This window comes from Mustelus asterias, chromosome 4 (assembly GCF_964213995.1).
Source record: "Mustelus asterias chromosome 4, sMusAst1.hap1.1, whole genome shotgun sequence".
In the NCBI taxonomy this organism is placed as follows: domain Eukaryota; kingdom Metazoa; phylum Chordata; class Chondrichthyes; order Carcharhiniformes; family Triakidae; genus Mustelus; species Mustelus asterias.
This window is the reverse complement of record NC_135804.1, coordinates 95865818-95888537: the sequence shown is the minus strand read 5'-3', so window position 1 is coordinate 95888537 and position 22720 is coordinate 95865818. Positions and strand designations below refer to the sequence as shown.

General features: G+C 43.2%; 1 protein-coding gene across 1 annotated transcript in view; it reads right to left on the bottom strand.

Annotated features, from left to right (window-relative positions):
• The window catches only part of LOC144492862 (uncharacterized), a 96677-nt gene extending 83182 nt beyond the window's left edge, over window positions 1–13495 (bottom strand). Inside the window, exon 1 of the mRNA XM_078211395.1 lies at window positions 13355–13495. The gene's annotated coding sequence lies outside the window, so the exon portion shown is untranslated. The remainder of the gene's footprint in view (window positions 1–13354) is intronic.
• Between the last annotated feature and the right edge of the window lie 9225 nt (window positions 13496–22720).

The window sequence follows — 22720 nt, the reverse complement described above, 5'->3', positions numbered from 1 at the left end:
CTTCCAGCCAGAAAGAGGAGATAAACAGGGGGTGTACAATGGACATCCAAAAGGAGTTGTCAATAGGGGACAAAAATGTCATACATTTTTAAATTTGAATTGTGAAAATGTAATTGCAACAGAAATGCTATCCATCGGTTATAATTCTTGATGCCGTTTCCATTTTCTCCCACGTGCACCATTGTTCCAAGAATGTCTCTTAAAATGTGGAGCTTCCAAGTCCAATGGTACATTGCCTACCTTGGTACTGAACCATACGATGTAGAAAGACCCCTGGTCGATATTGAGCTAGTCCCCAGCCAGACTGGGGGTAGGGATGATACAACTGGTCTCAGAATCCTTAGACTGCAGAGAGAGTTGGAGAGGAAACATAGACCAAATTCCTAATTGCCATCTAGCGATCTCCATTGGAATGTGTGTATGGACATAGGCTGAGTATAGGTTGTGATACAAGGATTATATAGTCAAAGTGCCTGCCAACACTTATTGCCTATCCTCATTCATGAAGAATGGCCATCTGAACAAGGTATTGGAGAGCAACATATGGAACCACACCTCCGCTAAAGCTAACATCTGGAGTAGATAGTATGACAATTGTGGAAAAACGACATTAAAATCTACTTTCAAAGTAAAATACAAGAGAAACACACACACTGAAGACAACAACAATTATTACAATTGTATTCTGGTGAAGCATTCAATAAATTCAGTATTCAAAAAAACTCCCAAAATATTTAATATCCAAAACTAAAATCTTCACTCAGAGTTTCTAACTAGTTTGAAAACAAACAGCCAAACAAAAAACAAATAGCTCCCTAATTAAAAATTTAAAGGTCACGTTTGGATTAGGATTGAATGTATATGGATATATCCACTATACATTATACTAGCATTAAGGATGGGATTACATTCAAACTATAAACAGCAACTGATTAGTTACATTGATACCCAGTGCAGAAAAATTAGCTGTCTTATCCAGAAAGTTATAGTAACTTTCTGAATTCTTTTGGATCTTTTGTAGGTCTTTGTAGCAACATGTCATAAACGAAATTACAATAAGATTGAGGAAGATCCAAGGTCAGAGGGAGGAGTTAACATTTCCATCTTTAATAAGGTTATTAAGAAAAACTGAATGTAGCTTTCAGGCCCTTCTACCCATCAGACCCGTTAAAACTATAGTTTATGCTTTCCAAAACAAGTGTGCGCAAAATAGCCCATTCCAAATTTTGCTCCATTTGAGGTAACCTCATATCACAGTGTAGTTTTATACATTCCAAAGCTGCCTTATTCCTGGTTTAAAAGCTGGAACTTTAGAAAGCAAGGGCGTGTAGAATGTCTTGCAAAAACTTTGCTGGTATTTGATTTTATCTCTGTGCAGTCTTGAGAGAGTTTTCATAAACAAATCTAGTACTTAGGATAAACTACTGACGCGATTTCCGAAAGCACTTGGTACATGATACCTGCATGGTTTGGAAAATAAAACTGTACAGTGGTTTTTAGGCCTAACGAGCTTTCAACTTTCATCAGGCTATAGATGCTAAGAGCGGAATTTTTGCTATGGCACCAGTCAACGAGATCATGGCTGATCTTCTACTTCAACATAATTTTCCTGCTCACAATACTCCAAATGGGGTCTGACCAGAGCCTTATATAGCTTCAGAAGTACATCCCTGCTCTTGTATTCTAGTCTTCTTGACATGAATGCTAACATTGCATTTGCCTTCCTAACTGCTGACTGAACCTGCAAGTTAACCTTAAGGGAATCTTGAACAATGACGCCCAAGTCCCTTTGTGTTTCTGATTTCCTAAGCATTTTCCCATTTAGAAAATAGTCCATGCCTCCATTTCTCTTTCCAAAGTGCATAACGTCACACTTTTTCACGTTGTATTCCATCCGCCACTTCTTTGCCCACTCTCCTAACCTGTCCAAGTCCGTCTGCAGCCCCTCTGCTTCCTCAATATTACCTGTTGCTCTACATATCTTTGTATCATCCGAAAACTTCCTTCAGTTCCTTCCTCCAAATCATTTATGTATATTGTACATTATAGAAAAGGGAGGAACATAGAACTATCACCACTAGGGAAAAAATACTGAGCAAACTATTGGGATTGAAGGCAGGCACAACCCCAGGGCCTGATGGCCTACATACTATGGTCTTAAAGGGAGTGGTGTTGGAGATAGTTGATCCATTGATAATATTTTAAAGTCCCCTGGAGGCAGGAAAAGTTCAACTGGATTGGAAAAATATTAATATAACACCCGAAGTGGGAAGGGTCGAGAGCTTCAAGTTTTTAGGTGTCCAAGTCACCAACAACCGACACTATGGTTAAGAAAGCCCACCAACGCCTCTACTTTCTCAGAACACTAAGGAAATTTTTCATGTCAGATATGATTCTCTCCAATGTTTACAGATGCACCATAGAAAGCATTCTTTCTGGTCGTATCACAGTTTGGTATGGCTCCTGCTCTGCCCAAGACCGCAAGAAACTACAAAAGGTTGTGAATGTAACCCAACCCATCACACAAACCAACCTCCCATCCATTGACTCAGTCTATACTTCCTGCTGCCTCAGCAAAGCAGCCAGCATAATTAAAGACCCCCCTCTCCCACCTTCTTCCGTCAGGAAAAAGATACAAAAGCTTGAGGTCACATTCCAGCCGACTCAAGAACAGCTTTTCCCTGCTACTATCAGACTTTTGAATGGACCTATCTTGCATTAAGTTGATCTTTTGCTACATCCTAGCTATGACTGTAACAGTACATTCTGCACTCTCTTTTCCTTCTCGGTCTGCTCTGTCTGCATACTAGTGCGCAAAAAACAATACTTTTCACTGTATGTTAATACATGTGACAACAATAAATCAAATCAAATCAAATCAAATCAGGGAGGGAGGCAAAATGTGGGAAACTATAGACCAGTTAGTTTAACATCGGTTGTTGGAAAATTTTTAGAATCCATTATAAAAGTAATAACAGGACATTTAGAAAGTCAAAATGCAACCTGTCAGCATCAGCATGGTTGTGAAAAGTTAATAATGTTCGACTAATTTGCTTGAGTTCTTTGAAGATGCAACAAGCAAGGTGGATAATGGGAGTCCTGTAGGTGTGGTTTATCTGGACTTCCGGAAGACATTTGATAAGGTGCCACACAAAGGGTTAATACACATGGTTAGTTCCTATGGGATTAGGGGTAACTTACTGGCTTAGATAGAGGATTGGCTAACCAATAGAAAGAAGAGAGTCAGGATAAATGGGTCTTTTTCTGGTTGGCTAAATGTAACTAGTGGGGTGTCACAGGGTTCAGTACTTGGGCCCCAAGTATTTACAATCTATATTAATGACTTGGATGTAGTGATAGTAGGTACTGTAGCCAAATTTGCAGATGACACTAAAATAGTAAGTTGCAATAATGAAATAAGAAATTCACAAATGGATATGGATAGGTTAAGCGAATGGGACAAATTTTGGCAGATGGAGTTTAATGTGGATAAGTGTGAGGTTATCCATTTTGGGAGGAAAAATAGAGGCAAATTATCTAAACGGAGAGAAACTTCAGTGCTTCAGGGCAGAAGGATCTGGGGGTCCTTGTGCATGAATCACAGAAAACTGGTATGCAAGTAATAAGGAAGGCAAATGGAATCTTAGCAGTTATTGCTAAAGGAATATAATATAAAAATATATATAAATATTGTGTACAGTTTTGGCCCCCTTGCTTGGAGTTGGTTCAAAGGGGGCACTAGAGTGATTCCAGAGAGGAGGGGTTTGTTTTGTGAAGAGAGATTGGACAGATTAGGTCTATACACCCTGGAGTTTAGAAGAATGAGAAGAGATCTAATTGAGGTGTACAAGATAAGGGGACTAACAAAGTAGATGTGGAGAGGATGTTTCCTCCTGTAATGCAATCTAGAACAAGAGATCAAAGTTGTAGGATAAGGCGTGGCAGATTTAAAACTGAGACAAGGAGAAATTAATTCTCCCAAAAGAGTCGTGAGTCTATGGAATTCACTATCCCAGAACATTGTGGATGCTGGGACATGAGTACATTTAAGGAAGAGTTGGACAGCTTTTTAGTTAGTAAAGGTTGGAAGGGCTATGGTGAATGGGCAGGAAAGTGGCGTTGGGGCCAAGATGAGATCAGCTATGATCGTATTAAATGGCAGATCAAACTCAAGGAGCTAAATTGCCTACTCCTGCTCCTAGTTCCTATGATCCAACACATTCACTTACAAACTTCATCTTTATGATTCGGGATCTCACCACTAAGCGTAACACAGCTTTGTGAGTTTCCAACTCCAAAATTAAACAGATCAATTCAATTTATACTATTTGAAATCTATATATATATATCCATGTGACATCTTGCCAGATGTTGTAACAAGATGGTAGTTAATAAATTGCCTTACCTAACTGACTGCAAACCAAAAACATTTAACACAAATAACACCGGCATGCAGTCACGTTCAATAGCAGAGATCTACTGGTGAGTTCATATTAATGTATCAATTCTAATTTGATCGAGCTTAGTCTCCCAGAACATCACAATAACCAGTCATCAATAGACCACCACTCAATTTTTTGTTGACATTTGATTCATTATTGCTGCATTGAACTTTCTTCTTGTTTCTAGTAAATTCCAGGTATTATAGAATTAGAGGAGAGACCTTCGGCCCATTGTGTCCATGCTGCCTCTTTGAAAGAACTAACCCATTAGACCCATTCACCTTCTCCATAGCCCAGCAAATCTCCCCACTTGGGAGTATTTATCCAATTTCCTATTGGAAGTTGTTAAATGTGTTTAAGTCACTGTTTCAAGTAAAATATTCCAGATCGTAACAATTTGCTACACAAAAATATTTTTCCTTACGTTGCTTCTGGTTATTTTACCAATTATCCCAAATCTGGATCCTCCAGTTACTGACCCTCCTGCTACTGGAATCATTTTCTCAATCAAAATCTTTCAACACTTGTCAAATCTCCCTTTCATCTTCTCTGCTATAAGGGGAATAGCCCCCAGTTTCTCTCATTTTTCTCCATAACTGAAATCACTCATCCGAGGTACCATTTTAGCAAATTTCCTCTCAGAAGTCAGAGGGTAGGCATAAATATTTCTTTTTCTGGGTGGCAAGATGTAACAAGTGGTGAGGCCACAGGGATCAGTGCTGGGGCCTCATTATTTTACCATTTATATAAATGTCTTGGATGAAGGGACCAAAGGCATGGTTGCCAAATCTGTTGCACAATGGACAGCATTTAAAGATCTCGAATAAAGAGAGTTGAGAGTATATTAAAATGTGATCTTGTAATCTCACAGAATTATAAATAGAATTTGTTCATTCACCACACCCCAGTGTGCACCTATTGTTTCAATATGCAATAAAGTGAATAGAACAAAAGTTGACATTTGCTATGAGCGAGTGTGAGGCATGGCACACACTGAAAAAAAAGGGTCAAATATTCCTTGAATACTTTGCCCAAATAGTAATTTCTAATGAACTTCCTGGGAGGGCAATGGAATCAAATGTCTTCTTAGATGCCGTGATGAACCAATTTGTGCTCAACTTCCTTTTCAATCTTGTGGTCTTGATATTTTTACACATAGACAGGAAATGCAATTAGGAGACATTGCTGGAAATTTATGAGAACATGTTTTAAAACTCTCCTGTTAAGAGAGCTATTTGCCATGAGAATATTGTCTTTAATCTGTTTCCCCAACTTCTTTGCTCGGTTGTTCCTAGCATGACAAGAATTTTCAGGTTGTGGCCCAGAAGTGCAGTGAGGTGGTACAAATCACAAGTGTCCAAATAATTGATCTCTGCTCAATTCGCCGCGCTGCAACTAGCCTGACTGACTCATCCCTGCTGGGGTGCAAGGGAGAGCACAAAATCGACCAAGATTCCAGCGCCACTTCACATCTAGTAACTTGCTGCTGAATAAAGACAAAAATCAAGCTCAGCTCCAATCCTCTCAAATCTGCTGACATTGCATAGCGAGACTCACAGGGGCTGGAATTTTACCAGCACGCCAGCCCAGATTCCGGTGGCAGGCGTGACTGGGAGAATGGCATTATCCGTTGGTCTCACAAGGGATCATACTAAACTTCGGGCGGACGTGCCAGTAAAATTCCGCCCAGGGAGTGGAGAGAGAATGGGGATGTGTTACTGATCTCACTGCGGATTGACCATATCCATGTTTCAAGATGGCACCAGAGCTATGTATGGTATGATTTGTATGGATAGCATACAAAGCAATACTTTTCACTGTATCCCAGTACATGACAATAATAAATCAAATAAAAAATGAAAACTGGCTACTGGAAAAAATAGAGCAATGACCTGTACAAATGTAAAGCAGTAATCAGTGTCTTTAAAAAGAGAAAGATCAGAGGGAAAAAAATGATACTCAACGGACTAGAAACAGAACACCAAGGCAAGGAGGTTATCTGAACAGCAAACTACCCAAGCACATCCCTCCATACATAGAATGATTTAAATAAATATAGCATCACGCAAACATCTTCTTTGTCAGTACGGATGCTGTATGCAGTAAGAACCATCTCAGCGATTAGTTTTTGATACTAACCCAACTTCCTCATGCTGGAGGGAACCAACAGCACAAATGTTTAAAAAACAAAGAGTGTATATTATTTGATTTTCGAAAAGGGCTTGAAGATGATTTGCTCTTAATTTTCACCAACAGTGACAATGTTCAAAACCACTTAAGATAGAGCAGAAGTAGATGATAAAATAGAGGTTGGCTACAATTCCTAGGTCAAGGGCAAAGGAAGAATTATAGCAGCAGTCACTCTCAGATACTGACAAAGATACAACAGCATACGGACAAACAGGAATCCCTCCAGAGTGTACTAATTATAAACCTATGGAGTTCCATCAATGCTTTGGGGTAAATACAATGCTGTGCGAGATATTGGACCATGATGTGGAGATGCCGGCGTTGGACTGGGGTAAACACAGTAAGAAGTTTAACAACACCAGGTTAAAGTCCAACAGGTTTATTTGGTAGCAAATGCCACTAGCTTTCGGAGCGCTGCTCCTTCGTCAGGTGGAGTGGAGAAATGCTCACAAACAGGGACAAACGTAGAGACACAAACTCAATTTACAGAATAATGATTGGAATGCAGTCTTTACAAATAATCAAATCTTAAAGGTATAAAGTTTTAAAGATATTGGACCACACAGACTATGAGTCAGTCAATCTCTATATTGTTAGTTGATCCAAGGTTGAACAGCAATTAGTGTATAATTGATCACAGCTTCCCCAGGGTACCAAAGGAAAAGAACTCAGCCAAATTTTCCATTGCTCTCTAATGACTGCTGCTAGAATGGGGGTTTTTAGGGGAGGGCAAATTAGGCTCTTGTAATACAGGCAGTCCTCGGACTTGTAACACAATCGGTTCCTGGAAACCAGGTGGTAAACCAATTTCCCCTTAGGAACAATGTTAAAAATGGGTGAATGGTTTTGTCAGCAGAGAAACAGCAGATGGAGTTTAATCCAGGCAAATGTGAGGTACTGCACTTTGGGAGATGAAGTGTTAAGGGTAAGTATACAGTTAATGACAGGACCCTCAACAGCACTGATGTACAGAGGAACCTTGGGGTTCAAGTACATGGCTCCCTGAAAGTGGGCTCCACCCTGCACTTTCTACACCTCACTGATTTGCTCCTCTTGTAGTTTTTAAAAACCTTTCTTTTCCTTCTCATTGTATCCTGAATATCTCTGGTCATCCATGGTGACAGAATACCCTCTGCTTGCATGGTTAAGTGCAGCTCCAACACTAAGAAGCTTGACACCATCCAAGACCAATCAGCCCACTTGATTGGAACTCCATCTACAAACATTCACTCCCTCGACCACTGATACATGTGGTGTAGGTACATCACATGGACTGCAACAGTTCAAGAAGGCAGTTCACCACCAGCACCATCTCAAGGGCAATTAGGGGTGGGCAATAAATGCTGGCCTAGCCAGTGACACCCATATCCCATGAGTGAATTTTAAAAATCCTTGGATGGCACACCCATCCGCTGACCATTAAGTAGCCAATTTGGGAAAAAAAAAATCACTGCTTGGTGCAGGATCTTGACTTCTATTTGCCCCATCATCAAGGTCCTGACCCAAAATCCGAACTCTTGACCCTGGTCTGTATGTACACAAGTGGCAAAATGGTCCTAATACTGACCCCTAAGGCACCCACAGGACTGAAAACATTTGTTCACTACTATACTCTGCCTCTACTTTAGTCAATGTCACAAGCGTTTCTTTAATACAGTTGCTGACATTTTGCTACTGTCCACGCCAGCAGGAGCTGACTGTCCTGCCAACTGCGCACCCCCACTGTGGATTTCCTGGCAGCGAGGCGTGCAGTCAATGGAAAAACCTGTTGACAGCGGTGGGACCGTATGATCCCACTGCCAGCAAGCATGCACTGGCTCTCCTCCACCAGGAAACATGCCGCAGAGTGGGAGAAAACCCCGCCCCATGTTTTCTATTTTACAATTAAGCCTTTCATGGGGTACTTGGTCAAATGCCTTTTGAAAATCCATAGATACAACATTTACTGCATTAATTCATTTCGGCTGCCCCTCATTAACCCGCAAATGAGAATGAACCTTGCCTTCAATAACAGTCTTTAGTGGTTTTCCCACTCACACTAAACAGATTGGCTTGTAGTTACCAGGATTTTCCGTCTCCTCTTTTTGAACAGTTGCAATCCTCCGCTTCTCTGACACCACTCAAATAGCTTCTGAATCCATCCCAATTTCCTTCAACAACTTTGAAAGTATATCTGGACAGGGTGAGTTGTTAACTTTGGGTTGACGCCAAACTATTTTTATCTATTTTATACTATCCTGTATCTTTCCTTGCCACTTTTCTAATGCAGCATTAACCTCATCCTCTGCTTTTGTGAAGACAGACTCAGGAGCTTAGTCATGCCCTCTGCTTGCACAAGATTTCATTTATTGGTCCCCTCACTTTCCTGTTACTTTTCATACATTTGCATCTTTCCATGGATTGCCACCTTGCCATGGTTGAGTGTTCCATTGATCCCAAGAGAGATGCCATCGAGAATCTTAACTCCAGGCAAGGTCACCCACTATGCTAAAGTTGGAGGGCAGGAACAGGACAAAGTACAATCCAAACAAAAAGTCCTCAATGGCGGATCAGGTGGCAGATATTCGTGCAATATCAATGGCTGCATTGACGAATGAAGGCTGCAGCAGTAGGTAGATCCCAAGCCAGGGGTTCCCTTGCCACAAGAACTGGACCTACCTCGCATCAAGGGTCGTGCATCTGATGATGTGCAATTGCATTCCTACGTTACAGGAAGTCCCGCAGGAGGCATCTACCTAGAGGAAACCAATACACCCCCCCACTCAGAAAGGCCCTGCGGTGAACAGCGAGCAGTGACAGGACTGTGCAATCTGGAAGTCCCTAGCTTCGGACTGGCATGTGGGCAGTGGAGTTTGATTCAGCCATTTTGCTCTTGGAATACGAGCAGCTTTCTTCACAACTGAGCAGCCCTCTTCAGGATCCACTCAGCTCACCTGCACTGGGAAAGGGCTAGGAACGGTGCCCTAAAAATAGTCTGTTCTGTCTGCAATCTGGCTGGTAAACCACATCCAGCAGGCTCATCAACCTGTGGTTACAAAATCAAAGTTAAACTCAATCTCAGAACTGGAATGTACGAACCTTCATGGAAAACGAGCAGAACAATCAACCAGAATGGAGAACTGCCCTAGTTGTCCATGAACTCAAACACTTCAATATTGACGTCCCTGCCCTGTCTTCAATGTCTGGAAAGATGAAGGCAAACATGTCGTTTGCCTTCTTAATCGCCTTGGCCACTTGTGTTGCCACTTTTAGGGAACTGTGGGCCTGCACGCCCAGGTCCCTCTGTAGGTTAATGTTCCTAAGAGTTCTGCCATTTACAGAATAATTCACACCTAAATTTGATCCTCCAAAATGCATCACCTCGCATTTGTCCAGATTAAACTCCATCTGCAGACAGATGGGGCTAAAGGGATCAAGGAATATGGAGGGAAGACAAATTCAATAAAGAGCAGACAGAGAGCAGTTGGGGGAAGAAGGCTGTGGTTATATCTTCTGGAGTGGAAAATCCGAGGAACAGTCCATGATGTGTGGACTTGGATTCACCATCAAGAACAAACTCGTCAACCGACTCTCAGAGCTCCCTGTCAGCATCAATGAATACCTCCTGACTCTCCAACTACAACTTGCCAGGAACCAGCAGGCAATGGTCGTGAGTGCTTATGCCCCAACCCTTGAAGCTGATGATGATTCCAAAGAAGACTTCTATTTCACCCTGGACAGCATATTCTCATATAAACTAGCAGGAGCAGGCCATTCAGCCCTTCGAGCCTACTCCACCATTCACCTTGATCATGGTGGATCATCAAATTCAATATCCTGATCCCGACTTCCCTCAATATTCCTTGATCCCTTTAGCCCCAAGAGCAATATCTAATTTCTTCTTGAAATCACACAAAAAGTTTTGGCCTCAACTACTTTCTGTGGTAGTGAATTCAACAAATTCACCACCTTCTGGGTGAAGAAATTTCTCCTTACCTCACTCCTCAAGGTTTTACCCCTTATCCTCAAACTATGACCCCTAGTTCTGGACTCCCCACCATTGGGAACATATCTTCTGAATCTACGTGTCTAACTCTGTTAGAATTTTATAAGTTTCTATGAGATCCCTTCTTACTCTTCTAAACTCCAATTAATACAATCCTAGTCTTAGTCTCTCATCATATGACAGACCTGCCATATTCTTTCCAACATTTGTAAGGAAGATAAGATCATCCTCCTTGGGGACTTCAACTTCAGGGTTGGAAAGGACTCCCAACTCTGGAAAGGATCCATTGGAAAGGACGGAGTTGGGAAATGCAACTACAACAGTGTTCTCCTGCCCACTAAATCTGTGGAACACCAGATTGACATCACTAACATTGTTCCACTTAAAAGACAAGTTCAAGACCTTCTGGAGACATCCACAATCAAAGCACTAGCACACGATCAACCACGTCATCTTCTGATCCCGAAGCCAAAAGGATGTTCTCATCACCAATGTAATGACCATTGCACATGACTGCTGGATGCCATGATCATCCAAAATCAACTCCTTGGGGTTGCCAAATTCTCAGGATGCCAAAGCAAATCATCTCCCAGCTTAAGGAAGGCTCAAGCTCTGAGAGTCGGTTGACGAGTTTGTTCTTGATGGTGAATCCAAGTCCATACATCATGGACTGTTCCTTGGATTTTCCACTCCAGAAGATATAACCACAGCCTTCTTCCCCCAACTGCTCTCTGTCTGCTCTTTATTGAATTTGTCTTCCCTCCATATTCCTTGATCCCTTTAGCCCCATCTGTCTGCAGATGGAGTTTAATCTGGACAAGAGGACAAAGGAAGCGCTTCAAAGACACCCTGAAGGCTTACCTCAAGTAATGCAACATAGACGTCAATGCTCGGAAGACTCTCGCTCAGAAGAAACTTACCTGATTGAAGGGACACAATTCTTCAGAACACCCGACGATAAGATGAGGTTCCGAAAGGAACCCGAGAAAGGAATGTCAGCAATCACAAATCCAAGGATCAATCCCACCTCCAGGAAACATCTGAAAAATGTGCAGTCAGAGATCGGGTTCATGAGCCACGCAAGGACCCATAGAACCCATGACCAGTGACACGGAATTTCTTGGATGGACAATCAAACTCGTTAGATAGTGATCGCCAAAGAAGGATATGTTTATAAAGAAAAACTGGGTTCCAAGTCATGTAACCTGTTAATCCTTTCTCATACACTCGCTCTTTCATATCATTTTCCCATTGCACTCTCTGCATTCTGCTTGTTTTCTGCTTGTATTCTCTACGTAACATGCATCTTAAACCTCCTTTTCTATGTTGCAGGAAATTCCGCCGCTCTCCCTTAATGGAATAAGTTTGTTTTGTACCCAAATTCTCGCTGCTTTGGCGGTCTACCATTGCTCATTTACAGCTTTCCTAGCCAATATATTTTATTATTCCAGTTGCTGTTAACCTTGCTCAGACCATACCTGGAGTATCTCATTCATCTTTGCGCCCCAGACCTCAAGGAGGATATAATGATCTGAGAAGCAGCATAGCTCAGCTTCACTGGAATTGTACCAGGTATTAAAAGGGTTAAATCAGGAGGACAATTTGTATAAACTTAACATCTATCCCCTTGGGCTGAGAGGGTTTAGTGGTGATCTAACCAAGATAATTAACATTTATGAAGGGACTGAAGAGAGGAGAGACAGGGATACTATTTCCTCTGGTGGTGGAATCCAGCACAATAGGGTATCATCGTAAAATTAGAGCTAGACCATTTAGTGATGAAATCAGGAAACACAGCTTTACTCAAATGGTTGCGTTACAACTGGAACTCACCTCCCAAAATGTACATCTTGGTCAATTGAAATTGAAGGCCAAGTTAGATTTTTGTGATAAGGGTAGTGGGATACAGAACAACAATGGATAAGGAGGTGAGGTACAGGCCAATCATAGAATCCCTACAGTGCAGAAGGAGGCCATTCAGCCCATGGAGCCTGCAATCCCACCCAAACCCAATCCCTGTAACCACATGTGTTTACCCTGCTTGTCTCCCCTGACATTAAAGGGCAATTTACCATGGCCAATCAATCTAACCTGCACATCTTTGGACTGTGGGAGAAAACTAGAGCTCCCGGAGGAAACCCACACAGACACGGGGAGAACGTGCAAACGCCATACAGACAGTGAGTGACCCAAGACCAGAATTGAATCCGGGTCCCTGGCACTGTGTAGCAGCATGCTAACCATTGTGCCACCATGCCACCCATAATCCAACTCAATGGAAGAACAGGCTGGAGGGGCTGAATGGCCTCACCCTGTTTCTGTGTTACCTCTGTACGTTTCACCAGGGAAACAACATGCTCAAACCCTAGCAATAATAACGCAAATAAATCACCAAACAGCACTGGCTGAGAAGGGATTGGGGCAGGAAAAGATATTTAACTAGACGGGAGATAGTTACTTTTCTCTGAATCTAACTAGCTATTGTATAGTCAGAGTGCTGACATTACCATAAAGCACTCACTTGATAAAAAAAAAACCAGACATGGTAGAAAGAAATCCAACCAGCTACTGAAACAAAAATAACTCAGGCTCTAAATGCGTGTTTTTTTTTAGGGCAGGACGGATTATTGGCTTCCTCTAAAATGAAACAAAAATTCCAAAACATGGATTCACACAAGTAACAATTAAGCTTAAACATCCAGCATCAGTATAACAATCAGCACAAAGAAACTTTTACCTTCTCTGATCAATTGCATCAGGTGTTGAGAGGAAGCCACCATTCCAAAACATTGTTACTCTCAGTAGGAAAACTTTCACAGCTTGTCCTCACACCCAACCTAACAGGATCTCTGCACAGATATCTGTGCACACCCAGCTCAATGAGCAGCCACCAACAGAGGGAAAACCCGGACTGGATTTACACAACCAAAAGGAATCCGTAAATCCACCACAGGATCCAACTCCAATTCCAGTAGCAAGGGAACCTGGACAGCTGGGGCTCTTCTTACTGGGTCCAGTTAGTAATATTTCCATAGGAATAAAGCAACCTGAATAAAATCGTCCATCTTGGAAGAGGTTACATGCAATTAAAATGTAAAATAGCAGCATATATTCCAAACTTTGTTTTTATTCTTCAGTCTAGAAAACACCATGTTGAGTTCTTTTAAATTCTTTCATGGCTGTGGACATCACTGGCTGGGCCATCATTTATTGCCCATCTCTAATTACCCTCTGGGACATTTTTTAGAGAGTTAACTATATTTCTGTGGGTCTGGAGTCGTGCGTAGGCCAGACCAGGTAAGGATGCAGATTTCCTTCCCTAAAGGACATTAGTGAACCAGATGGATTTTTATGATAATCAATAATGGTCTGTTTTGATTCACATTGAAATGTGTTGCATCTTTACTACCTTATTGTTACAGCCATTGCAGGTGACATCACTCCAATACAACTGGAATATTATATTCTGCTCACTCTCAATCATAATAGAGATACTGTTCTCCAATTATTCCCCTCCCCTCCTTCCCCCCCCCCCACCCCCCCACTCCCCCACTCCCCCCTCCCCCCATCTCCACCGAGCGGCTACAGATAGACAGTCTCCAAGAAGTTGGCAACCTCCACGTGTGGTGAGGGTGGTGTCCAGCTACTAGTAAAATTCTGGCAGCCGCACTTTATGGCCCAAATGGCTCCTGCCACACTGACACCAGGACAAATAAAGAAACAAAAGTTGAGTCTGGAGGAAATAGCAACAGCAGAATCACCAGCAGAAGTGCTGTTTGAAAGAAATGGGGCAGATGTTATGATTGGAATTTGTTGAACTCCATGTTGAATCCGGAAGGCTGTAAAGTGTCAAACTGAAAAATGTCCCTTGAGCTTATGTTGAGTTTCATTGGGACAGTAGGAAGCCAAGGACAGAGAGGGAGGAAGTGGAGCATGAAAAGGACAGGCTACTTGAATCTCAGGGTCAGGCTGAATGGAGCTGTTCTACAAAGCAGCCACCCTGTCAGTTTTGATCTACTAAAGTAGGGGAGAATTGTTACTGGGATATTACACATTTCACATGGTGTGAATAGAAGCAGCTGGTGGTATGGTGGCACAGTGGTTAGCACTGCTGCCTGATAGTGCCAGGGACCCAGGTTCAATTCCGACCTCAGGGCATTGTCTGTGTGGAGTTTGCATGTTTCCCCCGTGTCTGCGTGGGTTTCCACCAGGTGCTCCGGTTTCCTCCCACAGTCCAAAGATGTGAAGGTTAGCTGGATTGGCCAAGCTAAATTGCTCCCCAGTGTCAGGGAGATTAGCAGGGTAAATATGTGGGGTTATGGGAATAGGGCCTGGGTGGGATTGTGATCGGTACAGATTCAATGGGCTGAATGGCCTCCTTCTGTACTGTAGAGATTCTATGGAATTCTATTGGCACTCACCTGATGAAGGGGCAGCGCTCCGAAAGCTCATGTTACCAAATAAACCTGTTGGACTTTAACGTGGTGTTGTGAGACTACTTACTACGGAATGCAAAGGGAGGGACCAGTGAATTGTTCAGATATTACATTAATTATTACAAAGATTTCCAATAAATCTCAAAAGGCTTGTGACGTTGTTAAATAATAGATTTTCATTTGTGCAGTAAATTGCTATAGTATTCTTTTGAGGAAAAGAAGGGAAACTGGTTAGAAAATTATGTCACGGGGTTCATTTAGCCCACAATGTAAGTGATCGGACATGATTTTATAGAACTTGGTAGAAATAGGCCACTCAACCTCTTTGTCTAGTCAGTGCATCCACTCCACTTGAGCCTCCTCCCACTCGAATTACTGCAGTGCCTACCAGCACACTACCAGTGGGCACCGCAAGAGACAACAATCAAATCCTGGAAATACTCAGACAGCATCTGTGGAGAGAGAGAGAGAGACAGAGTTGCAGGTCATGATGACTCTGCTGTTTGACCTGCTGAGTATTTCCAGTATTTTCTGGCACCCGTAGCATTTTATTTCTATTACAATAATTTCATTTATTGTATACCAATAAACATACCAGGGAAGGTATATCTTTGTTTTCATGAGATTTGATGTTTATTTTGGCATATTTTTTAGTTTAATTATTAGTGGTGCTTTAAGAGGGACACTTGTGAAAGTTTTTGTTTGGTCAGACTGGGGTCACCTTTTTGGGCCAACAAAAGATGGACACTAACTATTTCTTCACAATCTGATGTACGCATCTTAAATACATCAATGTGCTTCAAACATTCCATGGGATAGTGCGATCCACATTTTCAGGCACCTTGGGTTCATAGCAATTACTCATGAAGTGAGCAATCAGGAAACTGACCAGTGATCCCTGGTAGAAAGATAATATTTGTGATTGTCAGGTGAGAGCACAAGTGAGCTTAGATTCCCCCCTCTTCCCTCCCCTGCACACTGGTTTATTAGATGAATTACACAAATGAAGAATGGTTATTGGGATAAATATAAGAAGGTTACAACTGCTCATGGATCAGAATACAAGTCAGTTTGTGCTTTCAGATTTTAAACATTAGACTGTTCCTAGAGGCCAAGTGACCAATGATATCATCTCTCTGGTTCCCACACCCCCATCGTTACCATTTCTCTACATTTCCAGTAACCTGAGACAGGCTGAGAGATTAAGCAAATAGTCCGTTCCCATGATTTAGCTGATGCAATTCATGGCCTGGATGTTGGGAGCTGCTTAAGGCTGATACAGCAAACATTTAAGTTTATTTATTTGTCACAAGTAGGCTTACGTTAACACTGCAATGAAGGTACCGTGAAAATCCCCTAGTCGCCACACTCCGGCATCTGTTTGGACGCATTGAGGGAGAATTTAGCATGGCCAATGCATCTAACCAGCACGTCTTTGGACTGTGGGAGGAAACCGGAGCACCCGGAGGAAACCCACACAGACGCGGGGAGAACATGCAGACTCTGCATAGACAATGACCCAAGCCGGGAATTGAACCCGGGTCCCTGGCGCTGTGAGGCAGCAGTGGTGACCACTTGCCACCGTGCTGCCCCGTTCTTTCACGACACAATCAATCTCACACACAATCTCACGACACAATCTTTTTTTAGCCCTCTGCCCTCTGATTCAATGTGCGTGTTAGGTTGATTGACCATGCTAAATTGACCCTTAGTGTCAGGGGGATTAGCAGGGTAAACACATGGGGTTACGGGATAGGGTCTGGGTGGGATTGTTGTTGGTGCAGGCTTGATGGGCCAAATGGCCTCCTTCTGCACTGTGGCGATTATATAATTTCCTGCAGCCCAGAGCAATGCTAATGAAACTAGACACTTGGGGCTGGATTTTCTGTTTATGCTCAGGACCGGGGTTCTGGATCCTGACCCTGCTCTGAACGGGAAGCAGCCAATGGTCCTGATTGCCACTGAGAGGGCCCCAATTGGAAAGAAAGTGGGTTTGGCAGACAATTAATGGTGGTGGGTGCAAGCAGAGGACAGGAGTGTCTGAAAGTGCGGGCTTGATTTGAAGGCATGTGGCCACCATTACTGTAGCAGCTGTGTTGTGATACAAGGAGAGAGCAGAGGCCATAAAATGGCTGCCCCGAGCTTTAGCGATTCCATCCTCAAGGTCATGCTGGAGGCAGTACAAGAAAGGTGAGAGGTCTTGGGCCTGTAGGGTGACAGGAAAAGGCCACCCAGCCAAACTCAGCAGGCTGGCTGGCCTCTGCTGTGTGATCCAGAGGACCAGGGTGCAGTGCTGTAAGAGGTTCAATGCGCTTCTTTGTTCTGGCAAGGTGCTGCCTGACACATAGATGGCAGGCTTCCAGATCTGCAGCCACAAGCAGACACACCAGTTGAGCAACCTGAGGGTACATGATGTTCCTGCACCTTGGAGAAATGTGTCCCCAGGACAATAACTGACCTGTCAGCCAGGCTCAAATATTTAGCACTACTGAGAAGCTGGCAGCAATAATAAATGCAGCTTTTAATCTACATCAGCTGCTGGAATTGGTGAGAGTTACTGCTATATCTCCTTCCCTTTTGTCCTTGCAGGAGAAGAGGGCACACAATTCCAGTTAAGATGGTTTGTACAGACTGTAGAGTGCCCGCCCCCAGCCTCCTACCCTTGTTAGAATGGAGGAGGCAGCACTGGACATTCCGAAGGTGGCGTTGGGCAATGGAGAGGTGGGAAACCTGGAGGAGAGGGCGTAAAGATATTGAAATCTGTAGGTGAAGGAGATGGAGTACATTCTTCCTCAGCCAACAGTGAGCCAAAACTTCAGCTGCCTTTTATATCTCCCGCAGGCCTGGTTGTAGAGGGGGATTATGCCAGTGCTGCAGCAAAATCACTGGAGCCCTCTGAAGAGGTGGATGTCGCAAAGTTAAAAGTGTCACATCATTCAAATGCACCAGCGCAGATGCACTCACATTGGTGGGTCATTAAGCCTGTCACACTGGACGAAGAGCATGTCATGAGTGCACAGAAGAGGTGAGAAAGGCAGAGGAAGCTATAGGTCATTTCCACCCCACCTCCCAACCACCCCTGGAGGATGGAGGCCTGACACAGCCCTGTTGCACTAGCAAGGTGGCTCTACTTTAATCAGCAGTAGAAGAGGTGTGCCCCATGTCAGGAGTTCCTGAAATAGTGTGGAACCATGGGCTGAGAACAGAGGCCTCCATTCAGCTCATCTGCACCATCACGGCCCAGGGTTCTGAACACATGAGTTCCATCATGAGATCATAGAAATCATAGAAACCCTACAGTACAGAAAGAGGCCATTCGGCCCATCGAGTCTGCACCGACCACAATCCCACCCAGGCCCTACCCCCATATCCCTACATATTTACCCACTAATCCCTCTAACCTAAGCATCTCAGGACACTAAGGGCAATTCAGCCTAACCCGCACATCTTTGGACTGTGGGAGGAAACCGGAGCACCCGGAGGAAACCCACGCAGACACGAGGAGAATGTGCAAACTCCACACAGACAGTGACCCGAGCCGGGAATCGAACCCAGGTCCCTGGAGCTGTGAAGCATCAGTGCTAACCACTGTGCTACCGTGCCGAGATTGTGGCCAACCGCTTGGAGAGCCATACATAGGAGTGCATGCAGGAAGAGTGCACTGACATTGACAGAAACATGCAACCCTCTGTAGCATTAACCAGTTAGTGACACTGATGGTGAGTAGATGTGTGGAGTGGTCTGCCACGTCGGAGAACAGGCCTACCACGTGGGAGATTAGAAATCATAATTTAGCAACTGGATTAGCTGTAATCTATAAATGTGACTGTGTGTGTACATACATGTGTGCCTATGTGCGTCATTGTATTAATGCGGGGTAAGTGTGTAAGAACAAATAACCTTTATTCTAAACTCACAAAAGCTTCCTGCTGAATGAGTTATTTGGAATATATGAAATCACAGCATTTGTGAGTGTTGAAAACGCAGCATGTGGACAACACGGAAAAGCTTTGAAGACACGATGCCAGAACAGTGCACAGATAAAGAGCTGGTAAGCAGCTGGATCCTTTGCGCGGAGTTTGCAGTGCACAGACTGCCAGTTTTGTGAGCGGGACAGTACGTAGAGAGGACTAGCACTGGGTTAGCTCAGTCGAGAATGGCGAGTGACCAGGGTGTGAGCCAGATCAATAGTGAACAAGGGAGAGCCAAATAAAGCTTCAGTAAAGCTTGTGAAAGCGGTTACAGCAAAATGTATCCCAGATACTATAGGGGAAGGAAGATCAAAGGGATAGTGTCAGTAATTCCACAAAATTCCTCAGTTTGAATTAGGATGCAACTTATGAACTATCCAAATTAAACATTTTTAAACAGCATTGTTATGACCATGATGGGAGGAGTGTACAGCTTATCCAGCCCCACTACTCCACAGGTCATACCATAACTGCAAATATTTATTTCACTCACCAAAATAGTTTACCCTCGCTGCTGCTAGACCAAGAATAAAAGAGAGTTTAACCGAGCTTCTTTCAATAATCTTAGAATAATTGATTTATTATGAAACAGAAATTATTCTTAAAAACAAGTTACAAAACTGGTTAACATATAATTTTTTAAACTGAGAGTGTAATGATTTACACCTTTTAAAATCACAACACACACACACACACACACACAAGGACAAATAAGGTCCCTGCAGAGGTTGGTGTAAAGGGGCACATTTTGAAAAAGGATAAAGTTCAAAAAGGTCTTGACGCTGTTAATTTGGTGCTCCTATATGTGAAGACAATCACAGTAGTTGTCTGGAAGTCCTCAGTTAAATCAACGAATGCCCATCTCAGCAATGCACACTTTTATGAACCCATCTCATTGAATGGAGCAGCCATGACCAGCTACCTGATGTGTTGCTACTTATTCCTACTTGGACTGTTCCTGATCCATTGTGCAACCTGGACCTATCCACAAAAATGGAAACAAGCCTTTAATGAGCTGACAGGAAGCTCAGCCACCAGCTCAACTGGACATTGATGTGGATTGGGTGGGTTATTGGGTCCCACTTCCACCTTCCTGAGCAAGATTGCTGAATGTCGGAAGTGTTGGGAAACCAGCATGACAACTAACATTGTGAAAATTGTCCACTTCCATTTCTGTTCCAGTTTGACCAGCACACTGCTGTTCTTGATGAAGCAGGGAACATTGAGCATGAACACCAGCCCAACAGCCCACGGTCTGTTCATAGATAACTAATCACTTTCTCTAACATTTCATATATTGCTTTTATTTGTTTGCAATTCTCATTTTTAAAGGGAATATTATGGTATTGAGACACTTCTTTTAATGTCTCACATCCTGCAATTTATTTTTAAGAAACATAGTTAACATTTTTTTTTGTTTTGTGTTTTGTTTTAAATTACTAAATTTCATAATTATGTAAAAGATATTGGGGTGGTCGTGTGGGGAGGGGGTGATATTGATCTGAATCCCTATTGGTTTGGGGGGAGGAAAGAGAGTCATGCAGTGCCATCAACCTTCAGCTTTACTCTAAGGGGAAGGGAGAGTTTGTTTCTTCACCAAAGAGTGGTGAGCCTGTGGAATTCATTACCACAGGAAGTAGTTGATGCCAAAACATTAAATGTATTCAAGAGACAGCCAGATGTAGCACTTGGGGCAAATGGGGTAAAAGATTATGGGGAGAAAGCAGAATTAGGCTATTGAGTTGGACGATAAGCCATGATCGTGATGAATGGTGGAGCAGGCTCCGAAGGGCCAAATGGCCTCCTCCTGCTCCTATCTTCTATGTTTCTATGTTTGACTTGTTGTCACTCTGGATTCCCCATTGGCTATATTTCAAAATATTGGCTGGTCACATGAGGGAGAAATGCTTTCTAGGCAATGAAGTGAGCAGAATAGGTGCCGGACTGTCAGGAATTTGTTGGTGAGAATAGGTTTCGAGCATGGTAGGCTGTTGGTGAATCTGCACCAGTGCAGATAGTCCAGCATTAATCATAAACCTGGGGCTGAATTTTAGGCCCCACCCAAAGTTGGTGGGTTTCGCAGAGCAGAGTCCTGAAGATGGATCTTCAATTCTCAGAGACTCCAGGCCAACCCTAGAGGTTTGGCAACCTTACACAGTGGTGACACTGCTGCTTTTTGTGTCCTTTTTTTATCTATCTTTCTTTAAACAGTGGCTGAGAGTGAGCACCTTCTTGCCGAAGTGCCCTCCCTGCAATTTACCTTGTACCATAGATGATGCTCCACTCAAGCTAGAAGGTCTCTGATTGGCTCTTCAGTTTCAATAGCCTGCTCTCCGCCCTTAGATTTACAAGAAACTTGTTTTGTGCAAATGATGGGAGCCCCCATGAGAAAACTTTAATTTTTATCAGTTTCTCCTGGAGACAGGTTTTTGAACCAAAAACCCAATGGTTCCCACAAAAATTCAGCCCTTGATGTTCATGGTCTAGTACAGGATTTATTTGATTTGATTTATTATTGTCACATTTATTAATATACAGTGAAAGTATTGTTTCTTGCGCGCTGACAAAGCATATCATACATAGAGAAGGAAAGGAGACGGTGCAGAATGTAGTGTTACAGTCATAGCCAGGATGTTGAGAAAGATCAACTTAACATGAGGTAGGTCCATTCAAAAGTCTGATGGCAGCAGGGAACAAGCTGTTCTTGAGTGTTAGTACGTGACCTCAGACTTTTGTATCTTTTTCCTGACGGAAGAAGGTAGAAGAGAGTTTGTCTGGGGTGCGTGGGGTGCTTGATTATGCTGGCTGCTTTTCCGAGGCATTGGGAAGTGTAGGCAAAGTCAGTGGATAGGATGTTGGTTTGTGTGATGGACTGGGCTTCATTCACAACCCTTTGTAGTTTCTGCAGTCTTGGACAGAGCAGGAGACATACCAAGTTGTGGTACAACCAGAAAGAATGCTTTCTATTATGCATCTGTAAAAGTTGGCGAGAGTCTTAATGGACATGCCAAATTTCCTTAATCTTCTGAGAAAGTAAAGGCATTGGTGGGTTCCCTTAACTATAGCATCGGCATGGAGGGATCAGGACAGGTTGTTGGTGATCTGGACATCTAGAAACTTGAAGTTCTCAGCCATTTCCACTTCATCCCCGTTGATGTAGACAGGGGCATGTCCTCCATTACTCTTCCTGAAGTTGATGACTATTTCCTTCGTTTTGTTGACATTGAGGGAGAGATTATTGTCGGCACATCAGTTCACCAGATTCTCTGTCTCTTTCCTGTACTCCGTCTCATCATTGTTTGAGATCCGACCCACTACGGTGGTATCATCAGCAAACTAGAAAATCGAGTTGGAGGGGAATTTGGCCACAGAGTCATAGGTGTATAAGGTGTGTAAGGGGCTGAGGACACAGCCTTTTGGGGCACTGGTGTTGAGGATGATCATGAAGGAGATGTTGTTGCCTGTCCTTACTGTTTATGGCCTGTGAGTTAGGAAGTTCAGGATCCAGTCGCAGAGGAAGGAGCCGAGTGCCAGGCCATGGAGTTTGGAGATGCGTTTTGTAGGAATAATGGTGTTGAAGGCTGAACTGTAGGCAACAAATAGGGGCCTAACACAAGTGTCTTTGTTATCTAGATGTTCCAGGGTTGAGTGCAAGGCCAGGGAGATGGCGTCTGCTGTAGAGCTTTGCGGTGAATG